General features: G+C 38.1%; 1 protein-coding gene across 3 annotated transcripts in view; it reads left to right on the forward strand.

Annotated features, from left to right (window-relative positions):
* Positions 1–26626, forward strand: part of NCKAP5L (NCK associated protein 5 like) — a 610993-nt gene that overhangs the window by 195288 nt on the left and 389079 nt on the right. The window contains exon 1 of one of the 3 annotated variants that reach the window (XM_044083804.1): positions 7126–7643. The exons of the other annotated variants lie outside the window; for them this stretch is intronic. The gene's annotated coding sequence lies outside the window, so the exon portion shown is untranslated. Of the gene's footprint in view, positions 1–7125; positions 7644–26626 lie in introns of those variants that run through there. 3 annotated transcript variants of the gene reach the window in all.

Raw genomic sequence — 26626 nt, forward strand, 5'->3', positions numbered from 1 at the left:
GTGCTGTCTGTGTGCTCTTAAAGGAAATTATTTTTGGTGCAGAGAGCTGCAGCTGAAAATACTGTGTGTGTCTATTTTTGTTCAAAGTGAATGTCCCTCACCAGTGTCAGTGGTGAGTATTGAGGCTTCTTGATTACTGGCCCAGAGGAGGGATGTCACATACCTGTCTGGTGTTTTGGGACCACACTTGTGTGTTTTTACTTTGGCTCCTGGTTTCTTGATACACTCAAGGGTCTGGTGTCTTTTTTGTGGTTTCATCCTGTGCAAGTTTGTTTATCTGGCAGTTTGTGCAAAGGTTAAAGTTGTGATCTGTAGTTCCTGTAGTACATGGTTTGATTCCCTCAGCCCTCATTTGCCTGCTGTGTGACCCTGAGCAATCCACTTAGTCAGACATTACTCCTGCATTGCCTCTGAAAAGGGACTGTGTTCAGCAGGCCTACCTGCTTAAATAGGGCTACTATTATCAGCTTTCTATTGTCAGTCTGCAGTTGTAACTTTTTAGTTCAAGTCCTACACTGAGTATGGATTTGATATATAAGTTTTATGGTGCTATTTCTGTGTCATTTTTAGTTACAATAGGCTTCAAAACTTTCCCAGTTCTCAGAGAATATTCTTGTCAGGAAAGTTAGTACCTTTGGGTCTATATTAGAACACCGAACATTTGAAATGTCGGGTGTTCTAATATCGACCCGTTTTCAGCTAAAGCTGAAAATATCGAAGTAACAGGAAACCAAATTCTTTCCTAGGGAAAGAATTTGGTTGTCCATTTCTGTTGCTTCGGTATTTTCAGCGCTTTGGTGGAAAGTTACGGGTCAGGTTCAGGTAAGTGTGCGATTGTGTGGACATGGGGGTTAGGGCGGGTTAGGTGAGTTAGGGTTAGGGCGCAGGTCAGGTAAGTGTGCGATTGTGTGGATGTGTGGGTTAGGTCGGGTTAGGTGAATTAGGGTTAGAGCGCAGGTGAGGTGACTGTGCGATAGTGACGGACCTTAGGGTTAGGGTTTGGGTTAAGGTAAGTGGATAGTTAGTGGTGTTTGTATAGTTTAATGTAGGGTTAGGTGTTAGAGTTTAGGTGTATGTGTGCGGATTGCTGTTTGTTTGTTGTGCTTGTGCTGTGTGCATGTGTTTTGGAACAGCAAATTTTTTCCTGTTCAGAATGTTTGATGTTTTTTTTTCGATTGCTAGGTTTTGATATTAGAACACTCGACATTTTGAATGTTCGGTGTTCTAATATAGACCCAGGACCTTTTAATGTTGCTCCCTTCCATTTTGATACTGTAATACTGAAACCTATACTCTGCAGTTTGGATTAATTAAATATATTGGTTTGCCTGGCCCTGTGACATACAGACATAGAGAGATGAAGCTCTGACTATGACCCAAATGACCTGAGAATGAATAGTGTCTTAGACTCTGTAAAAGCTGTATGAAGGAGGCATTGCTCAAGAATCAGGAACAAAGCCAAAAATAAGTGGGTGACAAAAGCCCAAAATCACAGACAATTTTAAATATTTCTCTAATTAATTTGAACATTCTATAAAACAACAGATTTTGCTTCAACATGCATTTTCTGAACAATAAGGAGTATGAAACTCTGATGTCTGTCATTATTAACTAGCTGTAATTTTCAGTGATTTATCAGATAGTTAAAAAATTTACAAGGCACAAGACATAAATCTAAGGCATAATCAGGGACTTTTGCAAATTCACGGACCATTGAAAGATATGGGGGGGGGGGGGCAGTGTCAGGCACCAGCTCACCCATCCTGGTGACAGTGAATGATGGCTTCAGTCTACTGTGCTTACCATCAGCAAATGGAGAATTATGAGTACTAGAAGAGAGTGAGAGACTGGGGATAACATCTTGGTGCCATCAAGTTGATGATAGTAGTCCATAGTCCACTGAGTGTTGGCAGGAGCACCTACATGTACATGGGAAAGAGTGGTGATAGTAAGCCATCATGTTGATGTGAGTGCTCACATTCACCATCATTTTTTGGGTTACAGATAAACTATAAACACCTTAATTTCCTGCATCTTGAATGAGCTGGTTGCTGGGGTGGGGTGTATTATAGTTCCCTGTCTTTGGAATCATTACTGTCCAAACCTGAAGCATTGACAGCCTTATTCCTGGGGCTGAAGCTGGGTCTCATGATGTTGGGACAAGAGTAGTCCCTACCTTAGTGACAAGCAGACAAAAGAGGTGTGGCTCTTGTGTGCAAAGTGAAGGAGTGTGCATGAGCTAATAGAGGGGTATGATATTCCCCTTGGGTCAGCTCTCACCCTCATGCAGGGAGGCCTCTCCACCGAGGAGCCGAATGAGCTCTAGGCAAATGGGGGATTGCTGATGGTTGGCAGACAGAGAAGGAAAAAGCATACAGAAAAAATGAAATATACATATTGAAATAATAAGTTAATGGGAATATGTTTAGTTGATGCTGTGAGGTTGAAGATGTCATTCCTTAAAGTTTCAAGAGGACACAAGCAACCATTTATGATAATGTAACTTACTCGACATGCATTATATCAGACAAGATCATCCAAGAGTCCTTTTCTGATGTCAGGAATAAGCAGAATGGTCTGTTAATAGAACTGCAGTTAGATTTATTAAAGGAAAATACATGTGGCATGTCTCCCCAAGACCCGGATGGATTACAGTAGCAGTTCAGCATCACAGGTGGCCATCTTTCTGAGAAATTCAGTGAAACACCAAAGGAATGGTGGGGTAGTCAAAGTATTTAGGTCTGATATGAAAATTATTTGAAATAACATTGTATTTCACAATTTCTTTTGAACATGCTGTTGTTCAGGAACAAAAATATTTCTTCTGGTTTATCATTTGTGTGAGAGGTGATTTGGGCCCACCACAGTGTGGGGTCAGGGAAGGTATGAACTACCTATCCAAATTCCATCACACACAAAGCATGCATTGGCCTCATGCATTGGTTAGCTTACACATTAGTATGGACCTCCATTGTGCACAGAGGATCTGCTGCCTGTGTGACTGCAAGTCCTCATCATAGTTCTCCTGGTCTCTACCAAGGGCTGTATTGCAATGACATCAAGGATTCCAATATCCAACCATTGGGGAAGGTGAGCCAGTGAGGGCCCTCCTTTCCCTCGCTGTAAGTTATTGATCTGACACCTAGGTCACTAGTCAGACCCAGATTACCAGCTTTGCAAGTAAATCTCCCCTACCCCACTGACAATGGGCTGGTGTACAAGGTAACCATATCTTTCAGTTGCCTTTATTTTGACACATAACTATGATTTTTGCCCTTACCTTTAGACCTGCTCCTTCTACATTTACTTGTTGTCTTCATAAAATTATACATTTTAAGGTGCACATATAATTAAACAACTGAACCAAGCCTTCACAAAGATTCATTATCACTAAGTGTATGGGGCCTACTATCTGAAATCGTTATGCTCTGAAAAAATATGAAAATGTTCTTTCTAACCCTTTGTATGATTTTCAAAGGCAGCACTATGATCTTATGATTTATGATTAAAATTCTATGATTTTTAATGCTCTGAAACTGACAGATGTGAAGGTAAGCCATCTACAAAATTCATAAATGATTAAGCCTTGTGATACATAAATGATCTATTGACCCCTTTATATTTGCCTACCAACTTTGCTCCTTTTGCCAGATGCTCACAAAGTGTCTAGGGTACATTCTGCAGCTTACTTTTCTCTTTCCTATGTAGTATATATCTCCCTCTCATTCTGGGTCCAGAGTGCTTTGCAGAGATCATCAGGCACCAGTATGTTCTTCATTTGTCCATAGCTCTAAAGGATCTCTTAGCAATCACAAGTAGGCCTGTAGAAGTGCTTTGGTCCTTCCTGAGGTCATACTAGTGATGACTGAGCAGATATTAGGCTTTTATGTGGGCCTTTAGTTAAGAGGCCTCTAGCTTTCCAGCCGTCTTTTCCAGAGGAGACAGTAGTATAATTAGTCTGAATGCATCAGGTTGAAATTTAATGCTCTGTGCTTTGACAAATATGTAATACTGACTGTCTGACAGAGTTCTGGAAAGTGTCAGATGCTGAGGCTGTATTGATATGTTGCAGAGGTATCACAATAAAAGTATCACAAGCATGAAGAAGTTTAGGACAAATTCCATTGGCTCCTGCTTTTCCAAATTCCCATACTTGGGATTTCCCTCAGCCATTGATGTGTTTTCAGTGAGACATCACAGAACTGTACATCAGTAGAAAAACTAAAAATATCATCTGTAGATATTTAATTGCAGCTAAGAGAGGTGAATACATCAGAGGCTAGTAATGAAGCAAATATGGCGGTAAAACAGTTACCTAATTTAACTGCTATCCATCCCCGACTAGACTGATTGGTAATGCTTGGTTCTTCCAGTGATGTGCTAATTTCTTTCCAGAATCTTTTCAGGCTACCTAACAGCGTTGTCTGCCTTTTGTTGTATTAGTCTGCTTCTTACAATGGCTTCTGTTTAAGTAGTAATAGTCATTATGCAATATACTGCACCTATAAGTGACCCTAGCAACTTTCTGTAGCTTAAATGATTGTAGCAGCCCAGAATTTAACCAAGGGGCTTATCTGAAATTTTCTATCCTGTTATCCTGGTTAAAAAATCTCCTGAAGATAAAGAGGAGTTTAAAAAGTATTACAGTATTAAAGTATTAGTGTTAAAAGTACAGTCAGATTGGCTTATGACAAATCTGTTTTTGATAATTTTTGGAATTCTGTCTGCTTCTCCTGATGAAGGACTCTTTAGATAATAATCCTGATACCAAAGTGATGACCATTGCCAGAGAAGATAGTCAAGGCAATCACTTATAATGAATGGCTCATGGCTTTTGCCACTACAACCCAAGCAGAATGCTAACCTAAGTATTGGGTTGAACAGATTTGGTAACTGACTCAAACCAGGTTTATTTAGAATGCAGCAAGGAATGGTATTTTTACTATTTTCTGAAGGAAAGTTAAACTCCAGTATCAATGCATTCCAGCAATGCATTTGCTGAAGCGCAGAGGAAATATTATTTAATGCTGTGGGGGATGAGTGATGAGACAGATAAAAGAGGCCACGTCCTAATGTAAATCTGTGTCCTATTTGGTAACTGTGGTAGAACACTGAGCAACGTGAACACATTGCAGGCCCAACCAGGAAGTATGCGATTAAGTGACATGCTCAGGGTCACACCCCAAGCAAATAGAAACTGAAGGAATAAAACCCAGAACTGTTGCAGGGTAAAGCTATATCAGTTATAGTCTTAAACCTGTGTGCTAAACTCCAAGATGCAATGATGTTGTGATTACTGTGCAGACAATGCTGCTTTTAACAAGTGGTAGAACTTATCCACTGGTACAGTAATCAGGATGCTGGCTTTGAAAGCTGTTGTATGACCGTGAAATGGTATGAGGGACTGAGTCATTGGATTTAGATGGAACTCAGTCATCTCCATAATATCCAGGTTCTGCACACGTAACCAGGCCTCAAAAAGTAGTACAATTCTTTTAGGCACTTTTCATATAAGAAATATTCACAAAATGTCTAGAATATTTTATTAAACTGCAATTCTACACTTTGCCAGTAGCACTGAGTACTAGGTTTATCTACTGTAATACTAAGTACTAGTTTTATCTACTGTAATACTGAGTACTAGGTTTATCTACTGACTGTAATACTAAGTACTAGGTTTATCTACTGTAATACTCAGTAGTAGGTTTATCTACTGTAATACTGAGTACTAGGTTTATCTGCTGACTGTAATACTAAGTACTAGGTTTATCTACTGGAATAAATGCAAGATATCTGTCTGACGCCACTGAGCAAAGGTTTGGATAAGATGCTCCCATTATAGGAGGGCTGCCAAGGAGGGAAGGATAGAGTATCCAGCAGTTGTCTATTCCCTGTGAGAGGTGAGATGCATTGGGATTAGATCCTGTCCTGAGCCTCTGGGCAGGGAACTCAATGTCTAAAACTGAAGGTCTTGGCATAGCAGATATAGGATAAGATGAGTCAGGAATGTACGAACAACATATTGACATTGTTACACATTCATGTCAATTCAATTCAATGCCACGGCACGTCTATGGGCTAGGCTTGTAAAGGTCCCAGGGCCATTTGCAATGTACACATCTATGAACCTATGAACCTATGTTTCTGCTGAAGGAGAGAGCACTGTAGAAAGAAAATTTAAAAAAAAACAGTAATATAACCAAGTTGGATACTTCTCAACCTCTTAGCACAAGAAATGTGGACAAAGCCAAAAATAAAGGGTGGGGACAAAGGCCCAAAAATAGGGACAGACTTTAAACGTTGCTCTTATAAGCTTAAAAAAAGTTGCTAGAATAACAAAATATGTTGGCATGCATTTTATGAAGGATATGAAGTCTGAAACTCAACAGTATGTCATTTAATTTAGTGACTTCAACCCTCAATGATTTGCCATAAAACCACAAACTTTATGAGGAACAGACCAAACATATGAAGCATAAATATGGATATTCTGCAAAAAGCTGGACAGTTGAGAGGTATTACAAGTTGTACTGGGTTGCATAGAAGATCCCACCTTGCTAATTAGATGTGATGTATAGTAGGGTGACTAGACTCGAAAGTGTATACTCCACTATTGCCTCAAAAAATGAAAGTGTTAAAAAGCACATTTCATCTTATTGCCTTATGAAGAAAAGTAAGAAAAAAAACAAAACTAACAACACCAACAAAAAGTTTAATTTTCACGGTGTGTACTATGCAGCCTGTCACTTTTTCTGTATGCTTCACTAGCTCTGTAATTTGAGTTGTGCATTTTCATATGAAACAGAATACCTTCTTGTTGCACAGCTATTGCTGTATTTTTATATATGCTGTTGTTAATGGAGTGTTTTTTTTCCCTTAACTTGCCTTTCGATTACTAGTCATGTAATCTGATTTTGAAATGATTCTTTCAGGATAACCCTGTTCTGAACATTGTATTCCAGTTAACATATCAGTTCTTCTGTCTGCCAGATCTTATTTCCTGAAGTCATCCGGTGCCTTGCCTGCTCAGTAAAACTGAGCTGATACTGAGGTTGCCTTTCTCAGAGAATGCTGTACTTCTCTGGCACTTGAAGGGTTAAGGTGGGGCTGCTTAGAGCCTGCAGAAACAGATGCTGTGGAGCAGAGCACACAAGCTTGGCTAGGATACACCCTGTAACAATAGCTCTGTCATTAGACCACTGTATAGGGAACGTTATGTCTGTGCAACTTAACACACTTAAAATAATACTGATACAATAGCTTTGCCTTTTCAAAGCATGCACACAGTTTGTTTCTCTATGGAAAACCTAAGTCTAGCTGGGAAAAGGTACTTATTTGTGGAGGCTTGGCAGTTCCTGGAGCGTTGTGTAAAGAAAGCTTTGGTCTGTGTGCTGCTACAGTGCTAGGGGGCCTGCATTTCATAGTATGTTCTCCATACTTGAAGACATTTATGTCCTTACTGTGGAAATACTTTGGCCTTGTCTGAGAAGACTTGAGGCCTGCAGTCATATAGAGAAAGGAATTTGACCGGAGTCCAGTTCTGGTGATCGGTATCTGAAATGCTGTTATACATCCACTAGCTGGAGGAAGCTTCTACATCCTGGACACATGGAAACAGGCTGGGCACCGTGTTGTCCTGAGTGGTAGGTAGGAATTCTTAAGTCTTAAGTGGAATTTCATTGTTTGGAGGGGACTGATTACTTAATGCATAGGCAGTGAAGTGTGACATTATAGCCAGCAGATAGTCCTTAATATTCTGGAAATTAAGCTGAGAAGCATTTAGAGTAATAATTTTGTTTACACCTTAAAGTAAAACGTGATAATACATGCTACAGCTTTTTTGTGCATGCTACTTCATTTGATTGTGATTTAAAAGTATAAGGGATAATCTGGTTAAAGAAATGTAATCTTTATTCATTAGTAACGATAATTTTAAGACTCATATTAAACAGGACACTCTGTGACCTTTTTATTTTACTCTGTGACCCTTTTTAATTTTTAAATTGAAATACTGTGTTTTTCATGCTGTTACTTAAATTACTATTTGGGTGATCATTGTGATTTTTATCTGTATGTGCCATTCCTTATGTTTATTTATTTTAACATGCCTAGTTCATAGTCATGTAAATAAAACATTCAGTTAATTTTATATTTGACAAAAGATAATGAAAATGGTTGCAAAACCTGAAATAATAGGAATTGTAAGGGCCTGGCAACATGTAATTGAGGACAATGAATTCAGTGAATTATTCTGAAACCCAGATGTTGGATTGTCATGTAACATCTGTGTTAATAGTTGTTACTGGGGAAACAAAAGGAAGACATACATAATTAGTCTTATAATGTACAATGGCTCCACCTTTTTTTGAAACAGATGTGTATAATAACAGAATCCAGTAGTTAGGCAGGAGTATTGAATTTTGCCAACACTATCACTGTAGTGATGACTATAGTCTTTATTTTCAGATCTGTAGTATAATTTTAGTAAATCCTTAGCATACAGTTAGTGGGTATAAGACATTAGCTCTGAACTATATATGGCTTTCATTTTCGACAATACTATTTTAGTTATTAAAGTACAGTGATGTAACCAAAAACGTTAGCATGCTCTGGAAATAAGTATCGTTTTACCACATTATTTAGACTGAGGGATAGGGTATGTCAGCCAGGACTTTGTTTATTCTGCTTCACTTTATGAGTACATGTGACTTAGTGCCCCCTTGTTCATCCACCACAGCCTGTCACAATACCATTTTAAATGGTACTGCTCTGAAAACATAGCTGTTGTGATGTCCTTGCCCCCTGAAAGCATCTGTTCAAACATGAGGTAAATGTAAACAAAGTGTGAACAGCTGAATGATTTTTCAGGGTTTCCTAAGTATGTATTCAGGCCTGTCTGTTCTATTGTCCTCTTTGTTATTTTGTGTTTACAAAGCACTCGTTTCTAAGTCTACCTTCTTAGTCACGTGACTGCTAATGCCACATCTTTCCACTTTTAGCGCATAAGTATCCATATGTATGCCAAGCCATTCAACCGTGAGCACATCTGTGTTTCTTCACTGTGTAATGACACATGTTCAACATGTTTTCAGCATATAGTGACTGCTTCAAACAGCAGTGCCTCCAGAGAATTTTGCATTTCCTCTCCAGCTCTGCATTAGTGGTTTAGTATGAACAAATTCTGTTCAGTGCTTCGTGGCAGCTTCTACCCCATAATAAATATGCTGTTAGGCATGAGAAGATTGTATTTCATACATCTTGGTACTTGTTCCACAACTTGTTAGGGTAAGAGTGCTTTAATTACACACTGCTTGATAACGTGGATTATTTTTTTTTTTAAGCACAACATATTTGAAATAGTGTTAGCATTGTTTAGTGGTCTGAATCTGTGTTATTAAAGGAGTGTGGTAAACAGTGTTATATAGCTAGAATTAGAATCAAAGTATTTCATAAAATCTTCATAAAATGTGCTACATTATTTAAGTTTTAAAGTTATGAGTTCATTTGTTTCCATAGTTCTAAGTTTGTGTTCAGGTTCACCAGTTTTAGTGATGAACTGTTGGTGACATAACAAGAATTCACAGTTGGGTACTCGCTACAAATTCTTTGGCCAGTTTCATCAGTTTTAGTGAAGAAACATTGGTGACATATTTACAAGAATTCACAGCTTGGGTCTCTTTTCAGCATGCAAAGCAGGGGCTGTCTCTCTTAAGCTTAAGAGACTGGAATTATTGCACACATTTTCTTACATGGAGTTTGCTGAGTTGCTTGTTCAGATTTTAGGATGAAATGTGAGATGACTTTGTAATGTGGTACTGGACTAAGGAATGATAACAATGCATGTGCAGTTACCCAAAATGTTAAGGGGCATGAAATTTAGGGGTATGACAATAGTACAATGTTTGAAGCGTCACACAACAGTCACAGAAAATATCAAGGGATGATGTAGCAGACCCTGACAGTACACATTTTTTATGGCAGTCTGGCGTAACACTACAATGCGCTGTCTGTACTGTACTGTGCCCACTGTTTACCTGCTGTTTCTTAAAGTAGTGTACCCTGTACATTCAGAATTGCATAACTGCCACATTCAGAAGCTGTGCTTTGGTATTGCATTCTGAAATTGTTTTGCTATTGTACTATGAAAGTGTAAAGTACAGAGAATTAAGGCTATGCGGTATTAATAAGCTGCTTTTTGTACTTCAAGGTTTTATTCCCTCTTATTATTTGCCTATTGTTTAGATTTGCGTAACTCTGAGCACGTCACTTAAACAAACAGTGCTTCTTGCTGGAGTCTGAGGAAGGTCCAGGTGGATCAGGCTTCTTCCCTGGTTAACAAATATAAGTAAATCATTGTCACATTTTAAAACCTTGTCTCAGCCTCAGTCATGTAAATATATTGTTAATTTTGTTGCATTCAAAATTGTCCACCATGACAGTATTAAAGAGTTGTCTCGTCCTTGATACAGCATTTGGTATTCAAAGACAGAAAATAACACAAGACGTGAGATGCATTACTGCCAGCTACATCGGTTTAATTTCATACTGCATAGTAGAGTGCATGAAACCAGACCATGTGACATACATATGGGATTCTGAGTAAGGATAAAGGGACCAAATATTTAAAGATGTACACATATCTTATATCCCAGCTTTCAGAAGCCGACTGTACCCTACTCTGAGGCAGATAATTAAGATATACATAAATACATATTTCTACTATGACATTATTACAGTTTTATTAAATAACTTGCTGATAATGAAAGCTCACATGCATTGCATATGACTTTTTTCTGTCACATCATTACATTATATGTTATTATGTGGTTCCATGACTCCTTTGTGATTAGGACATTCATGAGAGTGACAGGTTGACATTTCTAAACAAAACTGACAGTCATAAACACTCAAAACAAATCAATGAAAAAGCATGTTTGCAGGTCTCCTGTGCCTTCACACTCTTTTTACATATAGTCACACTAATACTGAGATCTGTGTAACTTGTAGAAAGAAGAAATCCCTCAGATACCTTAGTCTCAAGGTCTACATACAAAACTCAAAAGCTTGGCACATTACTGATTGCAAATTAGAGTATCAGTCACTAATGCATTGCATTTAAGCCTAATACCCACATATAGTAACATCTTTATTACTTTACTAGCAAAACACTTTTACTGCATTTGATTTCAGAATTTCAGTTTATAAACTGTGAGCACATCAAACTGGCTTTTTGAGTAATCTTAATAATCTTATAAACTTTTGGGATGAAACTGATGTTCTATGATGTTAGTGCACTTAGGATCTCATCTTCAATTGACTCTTTCGAAAGTTAAGGTGAGTGTTCTGGTCTTGCAACCACCTGAGTAAATATCTCCTGGGATACCTCTATGGATACATTTCTAAGAACTTCCTTTGATATTTCAGCAGTTTTAGAAGGATCCCAAAGTCTCATTGTCTCACACAGTCATTTTGATACAGATGATAGATCAGCATGTTTCAGTGGAGTATTTCCTTATTTCTATAATGCTTAGTGGCAGTCTGCATAACTGTTATTGCTAAAGTGATTTCCCGATGTTAAGATGTACTTCATGGCATTTTATGAGTCAAATGCTGTGATGTATTTTTACACTTGTGGATAGTTATATATTTGGGTCATTATTTTAATACAAAGCTTTGAAAATTTTTTATTAAACCATGGACCAACTAAATTTAGCATTTGCTACTGTGATGTTACCTTGGGGGTTGCTGGGTCCATAGACTTTCATGGGGCACTTCCATGTATGCATAGTGATGCACCCATTAAAGTCTATGGATGCAACTCATGTTTTTTTCTACACTGACACCACTAATATAAGGTTAAAGTTTGCTGTTTTTCCTCAGTGATGTCAGTGTATGGAAATCATATTTTTTATAAGTGGTTTTCCTTGTTAAACTATGACAAGGAAATGCTCCCCAATGGGTAAACTTGCTCGTCTGCAGTTTTTGCCTAACATGTCATGGTGCAAAGGTAAGATTAGAAAACATTGGAAAATCACTCTAAGGATGTGCAGTTTCTTCATTAAAGCTTTACTGTCTGTACTGCTGTCTTGACCATTAGATTGCACTAGTGGGGAACCTTCATAAAGTACTAAAATCCTCACTGTTCTAAAAATCTGTTGATTTCAGTGTTTTTACACTGCAGACCACTACCGGACACAATACAAATATTACACTTCTGTGCACATTACCCATTAACTTTGTGATTTTTACAACTTTTAGTAAACACACAATACAGATTTTATTGGTACTATCAAAAAATGAATGAGATAAAACAGCTTCTCTTGTGTATTATAGTGACACACAGTAAACACAAAAAAACGCTGAACTTCTTCCTTTGTACGGATATTCTTGGCCATAATAACAAATCACAAGATGTTTGTTTACAGCTTAGCACAAGACTTGTGCATTCTTTTCAACATTTATTTCCTTAGCTGACCTTAAACTGTTAATTAATCTGCTTTTGATAGTAAACCCTCTGTGCAATACCGTTCTTTAAATGGAAAGTAAGGCGGTATTTTTCCTTATAGCAGTCTGCTGTTTTGGTCAAAAGTTTATACCAATGTCTTAAAGCATTTGCATTTCTATATCACTCTCAGTATGTTTTTAAATGTCTTTAAGTGTGGCATTGCCCATTTAAAGCAATTTGTTCAACACTGCAAGTATCTGGTGCATGATGTGCCAAACAGCATTTTTGTTCCATTGGTGATAGTTTTGGGTGCTCCTTTCTCACTAAATGTTTTTTAAAAGTACCACTTCCCCATGATTTTGTCACTGAGGCTAAGAATTAAACTTTTACCTCAGTGACATCAGCTTAGGGAAAGCACGTGGTGTATCCATATACTTTAATAGATGCATCATTTGGCATGCACAAAGATGCATCCCTTAAGGTATGTTAATGCACCTCATGTTATTCCTCAGTTGATGTCATTAAGGGATACATTGCATTTATTTGGGCCATGGTTTAATAAAAAAGGTTTATGAAGCTTTTTTTTATTAAAAATGGCTCAAATAATTAAGGAATGAAAGCAATACAAGTACATTGTGGCATATAACTCATTAAATACCACAATGTACTTAGGATAGTGATCAAATCTCTTTAACCTATTTTATCTCCAAGCAAACCTTGATGTTTTGACATGCATAAATAACTCAGCTGACTGCTATGTGCTTGTCTTTTCCTGTATTATAACTCACTCTTAATTCATATTGGTGTAACCTCAACAGTGTTCTTTACAACCTGGGAGGTGCCTTGTACAACAGCATTTTGAATGGCCTCTGCAGTGGCATATGATTACTTTGCGCTATTACTTCTTTCCCATAGATATTTATGAAACTTTTCACAACAATACCTTGGTTTTAAATAATTGTCACTGGTGAAGTGACACCTCGACCCCATGTGCAAAAATGGGAGAGGGGGCAGTGGGTGAATGGATACTATGACCAGGATTTCTTCTTCTACCAAACATATATTTTCTACTAGTAAGTAAAAGCTTTTGACCAAAGGCAATTGATTTAGCTTCTTGCAGTGCCAGTGTACCAGTTCCATTCTGGCAGGCAGCTACATGAAATATGACAAGCTTATTCACATTACAGTGTTTCAAAGTGGGCACTTTGTCACTAACTTTATAACAAATTTAAATCTCTTTTCTTGCTCTTCACCCCAATACAATGCCACATTTTATTCCAGTATTTTGGTGTTGCTGCACTTATGTCTTAGAAAATCAGAGTAAACCTTGAAACATATTCTGTTATACCCAGACATTTGATAAGCACTTGCTTATCCTTTAGTAAAGACATCTTAACCAGAAATCTGACTTTTCACTTCTAATATTAAACTCTATGATTTCAAAACAGCTCTACATCTCTGATTTTATGCTTATGGATGTGGTTGCACTTCTCATTCTGTTCAGGAGGTGAGTAAGCCTTTTGTCTTCCTCTTTTCTGAACATTTCCAGCACTGTTGTTAGCAACACCCTCAAGTCCCTTGATTTACCTGATCAGGAGTTCTTTGACACCGATGGAGGTCTGAGAAGTATGTATCCTCCTACAGGTGAGTTTAATGTAGGCAGCTTGAAACTCTCTCCATTAAGCTTAACTTTGTAATACTTAGCCACAGGTAGAAAAAGAAATTAGTTTCAGTTTGATTCTTATGTTTGCCCATTCTCTTCATTCTAGTCAATTCTGTTTTAGTTTTACTCCTTAGGACTGCTGGAACATTCCTAGGGGCATGCAGTACTAATAATATGGGAGGCATTATCTGAATGTGATGACTCAGTGATCAACAATCCACACCGGTAAATCAGTCTTCACCTTCAGGAAAGAAATCATTCCTTTTAATTTGTTTAGGTTTGTTTACCAGGATAGTATTGATATCAGTAATTTGGGGAGACAGCCCAGCTGAAGAAACTCACAAAATAAATAAGTAAGTAAAAAAATCACTAAACGTAACTGATTCACAAATGCTGATTAATCACAGAAGGTACAAAGTCCAGCAGACAACTGAAACAACAAGCAAATGTTACTAACAGGAGAAAACAGTTGTGGATTTGTTTTAGTAATAAATAACAGGAGATGAAGAGCAAGAGGGTGGAAGTAGAAGTGATGGAGACGAGGGAGGAGTTAGGTGTCCAGTGGAAAAGCACTTGTCAGATTTTTGATGGATGTGTCTTTTGAGTTTTGCTCTGAAAGTGGGTAGAGAGGAGATTTCTTTAGGTGATGGTGGTGGTGGTGGTGGGGTATTGGTAGATTTTGGGTGCAAGAATGGAAAAGGAGTGGCCAGTACAGTGCAGTGCATTTTGGTTTGGGGGATCCAGAGTGAGGGAATCAACTGGGAGAAGTTGTAGAGGTTGTAAGCGGTGGTTTTATTGTGGAGTTTGGCTGCAGTAGGCAGGAAGGCACCTGCTTGAAGTAGCTTGCACAAAGGAGACGTTAAGTATAGCTCAACTTTGAAGATGACTGAAGCCATTTGGATTTGGAGAGGGTATTACAGTGGTGTTTCAGTGGGAGGGAGTTGAAAATAAATCATACAGTTTTGTTTTCAATAGACTATAGAGTAGAAACATTTTTTTGAGGCTGTGGTTATTATTGGGAGCCTGTATTCAAGTTTAGCTAGGAGGAATCATTTGCCTAGGGCAGTTGTTATTGGTCTGGAGAGGAAAGGGAGATATTTTCAGGACCAGAATGAAAGAGAGTTGATATTTTTCCAGGTATTTTCAATGTGGTTTATTTATTTATTTGACATGTGTTTACCGGGGTGGTCTGATTGGGTCTGCAGAACCCATTTCAGCAGAGGCCCAGGGAGAAAAGCTCCACACACAGTACAGTACAAATACAGTATAATCCAATACAATAAAGATTATATTAGAAATACTATACAAAAAATAAGTTCAAAGAACAAACAACTACAAGATGTTGCAATATATTACTACACATCTAGACAGTTCTATTCAGTTAAAAAATTACAGACGATACTATTCACTCTCATCATATATGATGTAGATAGTGTCCAAAAAAAAAAAAGTACGTAGGTAGTGCAATGTCTGACACTGACTGTTGTAGTACATGCAAAAATAGAATGTTAATTTCAGTTAGGAAAGTAGCAGCCAGAAAGTTAGTGATGCAGATAGATAGTGAGAGAGAGTTGAGAAGAATAGAAGCAATAAAGCCTGAGTAGTAGCTTAAGGATGGGGTATAGAAGCAGAGAAGGAGCTAGAAGAGCTTTAGGATCTTGCAGTCTGAGAGGGACTGAAATGTGACAGAAGAGGAAGACCTGAGCAGCAGGCAGGCTTTATGCAGGAGCAGAGCCATATATTTTTGAGATGATTTTTAAAGAGGTTTTGAAATGGGTTAGGCCAGGCATAGACCTGGTAGCTAGAGGTAGTGAATTCCAAAGTATAGAGACAGAATATGAATACAGAGAGTGACCAGGTTTTCTTGTGGGTTTTGAGATAGCTAAGAGATTTTTGTCTTCTGATCATAGGGATCGATTTGGTGTGTAAGGTGTGACTAGATTGGCTAGTGCAGGGTAGGCAGTAGGCTTGAAAATAAGGTTGTGCATGGTGGATAGGTGAATAAAGGCAAGTTGGTTGGGGAGTTCAAGCCAGTTTAATTCTAAGAGTTTACAGTGGTGTGTGTGGTATTTTGAGTTCGTGGCAGACTTTGCAACGTTGTTGTAGCACTGTTCCAACTTGCTTAGGGTAGAATTTTGTAAGTTAGTTAAGATAGGGGCACGATAAAGAAGGGAGGGAAGTAAAAATGTTTTTGCAAAGGTAGTTTTGGTTGCTGCAGTAAAGAAATGTTTGTTTATATATGATTCCCAGTTTTTGATGAGTTTTCTTTATATTTTGCTGTACATGGGAGTCAAATGAAAGTTTATTGTCAATGACAACACCTAGAAGCACTATTTCTATGGCAGTGTTGTCAGATGCAAGGATTTTGAAATGATCAGTGACAGGGGAGCTGTTTTTGGGATGAAAGAGTACTAATTTTGTCTTCTTTGGATTAAGAAAGAGTTGGGCATTTCTTAGTCAGGATTTGACTGCAGTAAAGGATTACTGAGTTTTGAGAGTAGTTCTGGTAGTGATTGAGAAGTGCAGATTATGGTGGAATCATCAGCGTATTGAATGAGGGTCCCAGGATGAGAGGAAGTGTGAAGGTTGTTTGTGAAAATGTTGAAGAGTAGGAGTTCTAGGATGGAGCCTTGGTGGACTACAGTAGGGTTGTGGATAAGGTTACCATACATCCGGGTTTCCACAGACACATCCCCTTTTTTGGGCTCCTGTCTGGGCGGTTTTTGAAAATTCTGCAATTTGTCCGGGTTTTAAAACCCGGACAAATCTCAGAATTTTCAAAAACCAGACATCCCTATTTTGGAGTCTTTCCTCCGCTTTGTTTTTTTTTTTTTTTTTTGATTGGCTCATATACCGGTATACGAGCCAATCAAAAAATGGAGCTCTGTTCTATGCGGAACTGCTTGATGTTCCGCATTGAACTGAAAAGGGTTCGCTGTGCGTGTTTTTGATTGGCTTGTACGGTATACGAGCCAATCAAAAAGTGGAGCTCTGTTCAATGCGGAACTGCTTGATGTTCCGCATTGAACAGAAGAGGCTCCGCTGTGCGAGGTTTTGATTGGCTCGTATATGGGCCAATCAAAAATCCCCAAACACGGAGCTACTTGTCTTTAATTCGGAAGACAAGACCTTTTTTTTTTTCTCTTCACCCTAATAAGGGAGCAAAAAAAAAATGGTCTTTAGTTTTTAATCTTATAAGAATAAAGACCTTTTTTTTTTTTTGCTCTTCAGCCCTAAGAGGACAAAAAAAAAAACACATGTTATTCCTCTTTTACATGCAACAAAATGTGGTAACCCTAGTTGTGGAGAAAGGGTGAGAGTTCATTGGACTATTTAACTGCTTGTTTACGATCCTTGAGGTAGCTCTGACATCATTTTACTGTGTTATGTGAGAAGCCTAAGTTAGACAGTGTGTTCAAAAGTAAGGCGTGAGACACTGTGTCAAAGGCCCTGGAGTGATCAAGGAATACTGAGGCTGTATAGCATCCTGGCCTTGTTTACAGTGTCTGCAAAAGATAATAGGGCTGTAGCTGTGCTGTGGCTAGGTCGGAAGCCATGTTGGGTTTTGGTTAAAAGATTGTTTTGTAATAGATACTGCATTACCTGCTGATAGATACCTGTCTCGAGAATTTTGGATATGGGTGACAAGATGGATATAGGACGGAAATTGGATGGATCAAAAGAGTTGCCTCCTTTGTGAATGCGGGTGATGTGAGATTTTTTCCATATGGTAGGTACTTCTGATTTGGTTAAAGACCTATTTATAAGGATATTGATTGGGTAGGCGACTGAGTTAGCAGCCAGTTTGAGGTAGTATGGGGGGAGATTGTCAGCTGAGGCAGAGCAGGGTTTTAGTTTTTGTAGCAATTTCTTAATGGTGTCAGTGGGTATGGGCTGAAATGAGAATGGGGTTTATATGACATTTTATTGAGTAGGGGGGGTTAGTGGGTTAGAAGTAGTTGATCGCCTGGGGTCGGTGTCTCAATAGGTTGAAGGGTGGGGGGGGTTCCAGCATTAGGGGTGTTAGTTAGTAGGTCTGAAATTGATTTTATGAAGTGCTTGCTAAAGTTTTCAGCTATTTGTGATGGAGAGGTATCAGGTGATAGGATGTGCTTTCCATTTCTTCCAGGGTTAAGTAGAGAAAATATGCCAAAATTTACTGGGGTTGATTTTATGCTGGAGATGAGGCTGGGAATAATATGACTTCTTATCTCTGTTGATTAGTTTTGTCACTTTGTTACGTAGTGTTTTGAAATTAACATGATTTTGTTCATTTTTGTTTTGTTTCTAGGTTGACCAGGCTAGGTCCCTTTGCTTCATCAGGTGTTTACATTCCTTAGAAAGCCATGGTGCTGAGTTCTTTTTGATTCTTTTCATACGAATGTGAGCTGGGGTGTTAAGTATGTGAAGGAAGGTGTTATTAAAGTATAGTACAGCATCATTAAGGGGTAGTTGTTTAAGGGGTGTCCAGTCTATTTCATGTAGGAGATTGTTGAATTTATGCTGACAAAAATTAGTTGAGTTCCTAACTGATTTTATAGTGTGTACTCTTAGCTGTTGGGAGTTTGTTCTAAGGGAATAAGCTGGTAGATTGCTCAGGGAGCTAGACAGTGTATCTGAAGAGGGGAAATTGGCAGGGTGGGATACTAGAATCCAGTCTAAGGTGGACTGGTAGGTAATATATTTACTGTATCTTGTTGGAGCATTGATAAGCTGGGAAAAACCATACAGGTTTATATTATTTGTTGGGGAGTCGGAAGCTATGATTTGGCAATCTATATTTACGTCTCCTAAGATTATTATTTCAGGGTTTATTGTTTGGGATGTCTAGGATAAAATATTTTCCAACACTGGTATATTGTTACCTGGTAGGATGTATATTACTATAATGCAAATTCTTTTTGATATATTGAGGTTCAAAAAGGAGATTAGTACTTCAGCATTGGAAAAGACGGGTATATTACTGGTACAGGGTGTGATGTTGAGTGTAGAGGGATATAGAAGTGCTATCCCTCCCCCTTTTTTTTAGATCTATCTCTTCTGGTTATTGCAAAGTTTGGAAGTATTATTTCTGAGTCTTTTACATTGTGATCTTGCCATGTTTCAGTAAGGGCTAGTATGTCAGGTTTATTTTGTTCAATCCAGGCATGCAGTGGGGCTATTTTATTACATATACTTCTAAGGTTCAGAGTAAGTATGTTTAAATCTTTGAGGTTACTCTTGTGGTTAGGATTAGAGGGTGAGCCAGGGTTAGGATGTATGTCTCCACATTTGAGTAGATAGATAATGAGGAATGCGTACCATTGGAAGTGTTTTTTATTGTTAGGTGAGGGTGCTGGTGTCGTGTGGTTTCATAGGAGGTGGTTATACATACATTATTAATTCTTTTCACCATACCAAACATCTGGCAAGTTAAGTGACTCTGTAGCTTTCCATTTCAACTGTCTGAAACAGAGTCTTATATTTCTTCTTATTATATTCCAATATTCACAGACAAGCATTTTCTGACACAGTGGCTTCACACAGTGACCCAAATAAGTAAGGTAATATATGTTGTAAATCACCCTGTTCATTTTTTATTAGTATGTAGCTTATGTAAGACATTAAACTACATTCCTTAAAAAAGAATGGCACTAAATGGAGCATGTGTGGCCCTTATAATAGGCATCACTCTCTTATGTATAGGGCATATGATGGTAAACTGGAAAGGGTAGCCACAGCTTTGTGGTCAATGTTTGCTGTCACCAGAACATATTATTAAAAGACTGTTCAGCAGCCCACCATGTGACATGCAAAGAATGATAAAAACATATACATAGTGTTTTTAGGTCTGACTTTTGACAATCCCTAATTGATTCCAGTATCCACAGAAGTAGCTGCAAAAGATACCATGGAGGGTACAGCAAAAATTTATTGAATGCACCTTTAATAAACTGACCATAAAATTTAATTCTTTGCCAAAACGTGCCTCTCAACTGTCAAGATTTTCATAGAATGTCCAGATTTTTACTTCATATTCTTGGTCTATTTCTCAAAAAATTTGTGGTTTTCTGGCAGATCACTAAGGATTCAATTTACTAAATAATGCCAGACATTTGCGTTTCAGATTTTATATCCTTCAGAAAATGCACGCTAACATAAAATCTGTTATTCTAGGTGCTTTCTAAGTGTATAAGAGCAATATTTAGAATATGCCCCTATTTTTGGGCCTTTTTGTGTCTCCATTATTTTAGGCTATGTCCAGATTTCTTGCACTAAGAGCTTGAGAGGTATGTGCCAAAATATCTTCGCTAAGGTAATGTTTTGTTGCATGCAAATAACTATTGATGTGTACATCATCAGAAAGTAAACATAAAATGCAGAAAGATATCCAAGAACCCGTAAGTAATATAGTGTCAATATATACATTGCTTGGGAATATGTAACATAACCTAAAGAATGACAACTAAATGTGTGCTACTACTAAGATGTCAGGAGTAAAAGTTAAAATATATTTCAGTACTGGGGCAAGTCGTGCAATTGTAGCTGTTATTTCATTGACTGCAGTGAACTGGTTCCATATACATAAACACAATTAACAGAACTGTGAATCCAAAAGGAGATCCATAGTACAGTGCTATTTGCTGCTCAGATTTATTTGCTATGTGCTGCTCAAACACCGTGAACTGTTTTTAGTTTTTATTGGTTTACAACTAACAGAACAAAATTCATTGGTAAGCATACCTCTCAACTTCTTAGCTTAAAAATCTGGGACAGAGCAAAATATAATGGGAGTGCAAAGGCCCAAAATCATGGGCAAAGTTTAAATATTGCTTTAGTTCAGTTTAAAGTTAATAAAATATCAGGTTTTGCATCAGCATGCATTTTCTGAACAATAAACTTTAGGATGCTAATGTCTAACATAAGTTCATGACTATAATCCTTGGTGATTTAGCAGAAAAAATCAAAACTTTTACAAGGGACTTGGCAAAAATATAAGGCAAAATCAATGTCATTAAGGAGTTCTTCCTAAATCTGTTATCACAATGTCAGATATCAAGGGAAACTAACTTAAATATTTAGGTTGTATGTCTTTAGTCAAGCAGGAGTTTCACTTTCTGGCAGGGACGAGATATGGAAGTTTAAAATGAACCAGCCTACTGTTCTAGCTTTGCGTATAACATCACAAAAATGTTAATTAAAAATGCATGCAATAGTTTACCAATACAAAAAAAAAATCTGAGAAGACAGAAAGTATGTTAATTACAAAGTAGCAAAAGCAAACTGAACATAGCTCTTAACCTCGTGGCACAAAAATTCTTGACAATGCCAAAACTAATGGGGGTAAAAGGCCTAAAGTCAGCGATAGATGTTAAATAAACGTAGAAAGTTGATAAAATAACAGATTTTGTATTAGCATGTATTTTCTGAAGGATATGAAGTCTAAAGCTCAAACATATTTCATTGTTTAGTGACTTTGGTTCATAGGTGTGTGTGTACTAGGCTAATGGCCCTGGAGCCTTTACAAGCCTAGCCCATAGACTGAGAGTGGTACCAGCATAACTAAGCAGTCATATTGGCAAGGAGCAGAGGCAGTGTGTGTGCTAACTTTGTGGCAAAAGCAATTCTTTAAACACATCAGTTGTGTAATTTCTTTGGTATTTCGTGGGTGTAGCTGTTAAAAAATAAGGGCACTAGGAGGGTGTAATACAGACATGTCAACTTGCCATGTAAGTAAAGAAGCAGTCAAGCAAATGCCAGTATTTATTTTTATTTTTCATGTTTTAACTAGGCAGGAACCTCGGTTGGTAACTTAATTGGCTGAAGCCATTAAGGAATCATATCAGAAACACTGGACCAAAAGTGTCATAATTCAGCTCAACAAAATAAAAATACACATATGACATTGCTATAAGCAAAGTTATTCACTTACAAAGTCTGCCTAAGTAAAAACAAGTAGGTTATTGGATGCAATGTGCTACTATCAAATGCAGTCTCATTATAATTGTATAAAAAAATGCTAGTGGAGTATTTAGGTTTCCAAGAATCAAATATGGATTGATTTAAAGCTGGAATTTAAATTATTTGAAAATTAAATTATTCCACACAACCCACACCAAGTTACATATAATATGCAATGCACTTTTTGTTTTACAGCTTGACAGAGCTGTCGGCATCCCTTTAGCTTTGTCATGTATTATATATAATATGTACTGTAATAGCTAAATGAAATCAGCATAGGTTACAGCCATTGCATCCTTTTAACTCTGTCATTCATTATATCTACTGTAGTAAGTAAGTGAAAGCAGTATAAGTTACAGTACTTACGTGTTTTGTATATGTAAAGTACCCACTCAGGAAATCGTCAGTGCTTGCACATAGTGACGGTAGTGATATGAGTCTGGTGTGGGAAGAGAGGTACAGCCAAGAGGTAGAGCTGCACATCTTGGGGGACAAGGCTGTTCTGTTAGGTTTTGACTTAAAAGTAATAACCCTAATCAGAGCACAAGAAACCATGGATTTCTTCCTGTTTTAGGAACTGGGGCAAAGCCAACAATAATCATGGCAAATGTCCCAAATCAACACAGCACTCTTCAAGTATCGAGTCTGTTCACTTAAAATGTTGATGGGATAAGAACTTTAATATGCCTTTTTTGAAGGATAAGACGTCTGCAACTATAATGGCTGGTATTGTTTACTAAATATTATTTTTACTGTTTTTTTAAAGAGACAAATTATCACTTAAGATATAGGCAAGCATACATTAATGCAAAAGAAAACAGACTGTATTAACATTTTTCCAGTTACTTACATTTTACATCACATACGGGCCTTTTTATAACTATCAACAGTCTAGCATTACATAAGTTGCTCACTTTCCGCCTTCCCTTAAACCTCACTCCTTTTCTGTTATTTTCACTGTTTGTCGCCAAATCACACAATTTATTAGGAAACAAAGCAACATTTTTAGAGAAATTCAAATATTTCACCAAAAAATTGGGGACATTTTAAGAAGTATGTCCAAAAGATCTAGAGTGACTTGCATTATGAGGTAATTTGCCACGAAACAAAGAGACTTGTGGACAATATGTTGCTTGAATTAAAAGCTGTCACTGTGCAAAGGATGATAGAAAGGGACATCCACGCGCATGCTGTGATGAGTTTTTACAAAGAGGTATTACTAAAAAGAAGCAGGAGGTGAAGCCATTACTGTATATTACTTGGTAACGTTTATTTTAATATTTTGTTAGAAATTTAAAAGGGCACCCTATTGAAATGTCAGTACTTGTAATGCTGAGTGCCAACAGACTGAAAAAAGGTTGAAAACTCTGAAGAAGAGCAAATCTCGAACATCATTCTTCTCCTTTAAATTTCTTTTTTTAGGGATGTTGGCCCCCCACACCCCAATTTGGCAGGTAAGCCCCCAACACCCTCCAAACCTATGTATACCAACTGCGAGATTTCCATACCTTAGAGAAAAGGGAATATTCTAGGAAATCCTGGACTTGGAATATACAAGTCCATTTTTTTGGCCATTCAGTCTCTGTGTTTCAGAAATTGCTTTTGCAGGTCGCAACATTTCAACTGGTTACCATTTAAGCAGTCTATGTAATTTTAGAAACAAAGTTATGATGAAACTGGGTAATGAAGGCTAGCTGTGATGGTGAAAGTTTACACCAAAAGTCATGACAAGAGGTGAGAGTTCACAGCAAGGAGGAGAGGAGTGATGGAACATGTCCCAGAGCCATCAGATAGCTCAGAGGCATGCATAGCAGAGGGCAGTGTGCTGTTTAAGGCAAAGGAGAATAGCACACAGTTAGAATGGGGTCAGCATAAGGATTTTTTTCCACTGAAATGTGTTGTGTGGGTGGTATGCATTCCCAGCAAGACAACAACAGTTGGTGAGGACATATGGACCAGGCTTTGTGAAACACTAAAAAGAGAAATAAGAAAGTGAAGCCAGAAATCAGATTGGAGCTATAGCTCCAGAAATATGCAAAGAATAATAAAACTGCAAGGAGCCCTAGCAAGTCCCATTTCCTACTGGTTTTAATATTGTTTGTGTTTTAACTGAACTAGCTACAGCTTACTGTGCTGCAAAATGTAGCAAATCTCTTTTCCCACTTGATGAAGAATCCATTTGTTTAAACCCTGGTATAATCCTGACCTTGTTTGTCTGTTCTAGAGGATTAAGTAATGGTGAGTCTGCGTGCACTTTAATTATTGAAGCTGCTGCTAAGCCAAGGCATGTTGCGTTGTGGGGGGTGTTACTGGCAGACTTGATAAGGCCTTATGGTGATAGCTCCAAAGATCAGACCTGCAAAATTTCATGTCAAGGCTAGCGCTGGTGCCAGTAATCCTAGAATATATAACGAGAGATCCTGTCCAAGTGTTAAATCACCTGATTGTGACATGTTTGCTGTTCATGGTGCTCTCCGTTACAGTCATCTGATCAGGTTGCTAGTTGAGGGACTTTGATTTCCAGAATAGAATCCCTCTTGGTTTCACTTTCTAAACAAAAAACAAAAAAAAAAAAACACTGTGTTCATGTTTTAAACTAAGAGAGAAAGAGGTAAAGAAATTACTGAGCATATTAACTGCTGGGAAACCAGCTTTGTGAGTAGATTTTTTTGTTTTTCTGTATCCTACACTTGGCTAGAAGTGGATGGTTGAAAACTGTGTTTTGTCTCCCTCCTCCCAAGCAGAGAATAAGATAGATGTGGATGATTTTAAAGGCAGCTGCCATGTCATCAGGACTGCTCAAGGTTGTTTATTTAAAACTATTTATTGAGGAGAGCCCCACTGAGAGGAAACCGCTAATTTACAGGGGTGCCACGGCAGCTGCTGGTGACATCACCGGTGCTAAGGTTACAGACACATTACTGTTGCACTTTGTCACTCTACTCTGCCCTCTTGCCAGACAGCCTTTTGATTTTGAAATGTAACTGATCTGTAGCTCCCACTGTGACCCAGGCCCTCCCCACTCACAGGAGCATTTAACCTGCCTGCGTGCTTACTGTTTGTTTGCTCTCTTGGCAGCCTTTCTTCCACACAACCAGACATTATACTTGTTCCTACTTACATCTGAAAACTGTGAACTTGCCAGCATATGTACTTCTATTAGATTCTGGGACTTCCGTTCTTTGTTCATCAGATCCCAGTTTCCTTGTCTGTTTATGTAGAGCCAAAAGACTGTAATTAATTTAGTGAGTTTTTCTGTAACATCTTTTATAGTCATCACTTTTAAGTATTTGTGAAAAGCACTCTGAAGCTTTGTTTCCTTGTATGTGCCCTAAGTGGGTGCCACCATAATTGCATGAAACTGATTGATGTTTGTACATACATTTAATGAATGTATAGGATCTCCATATAGGCGAACAGAGTGTTTGAGAAAAGGGAGAAAAACTTTTCCAACATGCATGAACACATTTAAAGCTGAATAAAAGTGTGTATTTAAAATTTCACTGTAACAGCAACAGCAGTACAAACCTGCACTGTGAAGGTGGTCTTGGTTGTATATAAACCTCGATCATTGTAAGGTGAAAAACCTGAGGTTTACCTTTCCATTGCATTTGTTTCTTCTCTGGTGAGAGGGGATTTTAGACCTTTATTGTTAACTGTATGTTTGGTTCCCAATGGAGGAGGTTGAAGAAATCCTTGCATGTCTCATTATATATGATCCTTGCCTTGGGCTTAATACTACATTAATGTGTTTGCTCCTTTGAGGGGACAATGGCAGCTTACAAGTTCCATGTGTTTCTTGGGCTCAGTTAGAGATGTCATCAAACATGAACTGTCTTCAGAACCAGACAGCGCAGTGGTGCAGCGGTTTACGTTGTCGCCTCACAGCAAGATGTTCTCTGGTTCGATTCTCAGCTGGGGTGCCTTCTGTGTGGAGTCTGCATGTCCTCCCCTCACTCTTGGGTTTCCTCTGGGTGCTCCGGTTTCCTCCAACATTACAAAGACATGCATCTGAAGTGTTTTTCCTTGGGCCTCTGCTGGAAATTGGCTTGTTCCAAGTCAGACTTTCCCAGTAAACAAATGTTAAGTAAAAAAAAAATGAAATTACATTCAGTTGACTGGTGTACTGGTCGAATGCATCCAGTTAGCAAGAACAGCAGGCTTTCTAACAAAGCAGATACACTCTCAGGGTATGGGTGGACTGGGAGTTTATGGGTAGTAGCTGCAAATCCTTTCCTGGCTGCCTTTTCATTTGCATTCCATAGTAGTTATATAGGCGCGCTATTGAAAGGAAGATCACCGTAGCCTGTTATACCCATTCCCACTACCCTGACTTGGCTTCTTCTAAATAATCATTCTGTCTGTGTTATTATATTGTGGAACTCTTGTCCATTTTCATGAATTCTGCATCTATCCGAAATTGATTATCTTGCCTTTAAGGATTTATGCTTGTGGTGACTTCCTAACCTCTAAGTGAATGAACATTGTTTGTTGCTTTAAGTGGTTGGCTCTCAATAACAGGTGTATGTGTGATCCCTGTTTGTAATGCTAAGGCCTATAATTGTGAGTTCAGAAGT

Source organism: Protopterus annectens, chromosome 9.part0 (assembly GCF_019279795.1).
Source record: "Protopterus annectens isolate FY-2018-M chromosome 9.part0, PAN1.0, whole genome shotgun sequence".
Lineage (NCBI taxonomy): Eukaryota > Metazoa > Chordata > Ceratodontiformes > Protopteridae > Protopterus > Protopterus annectens.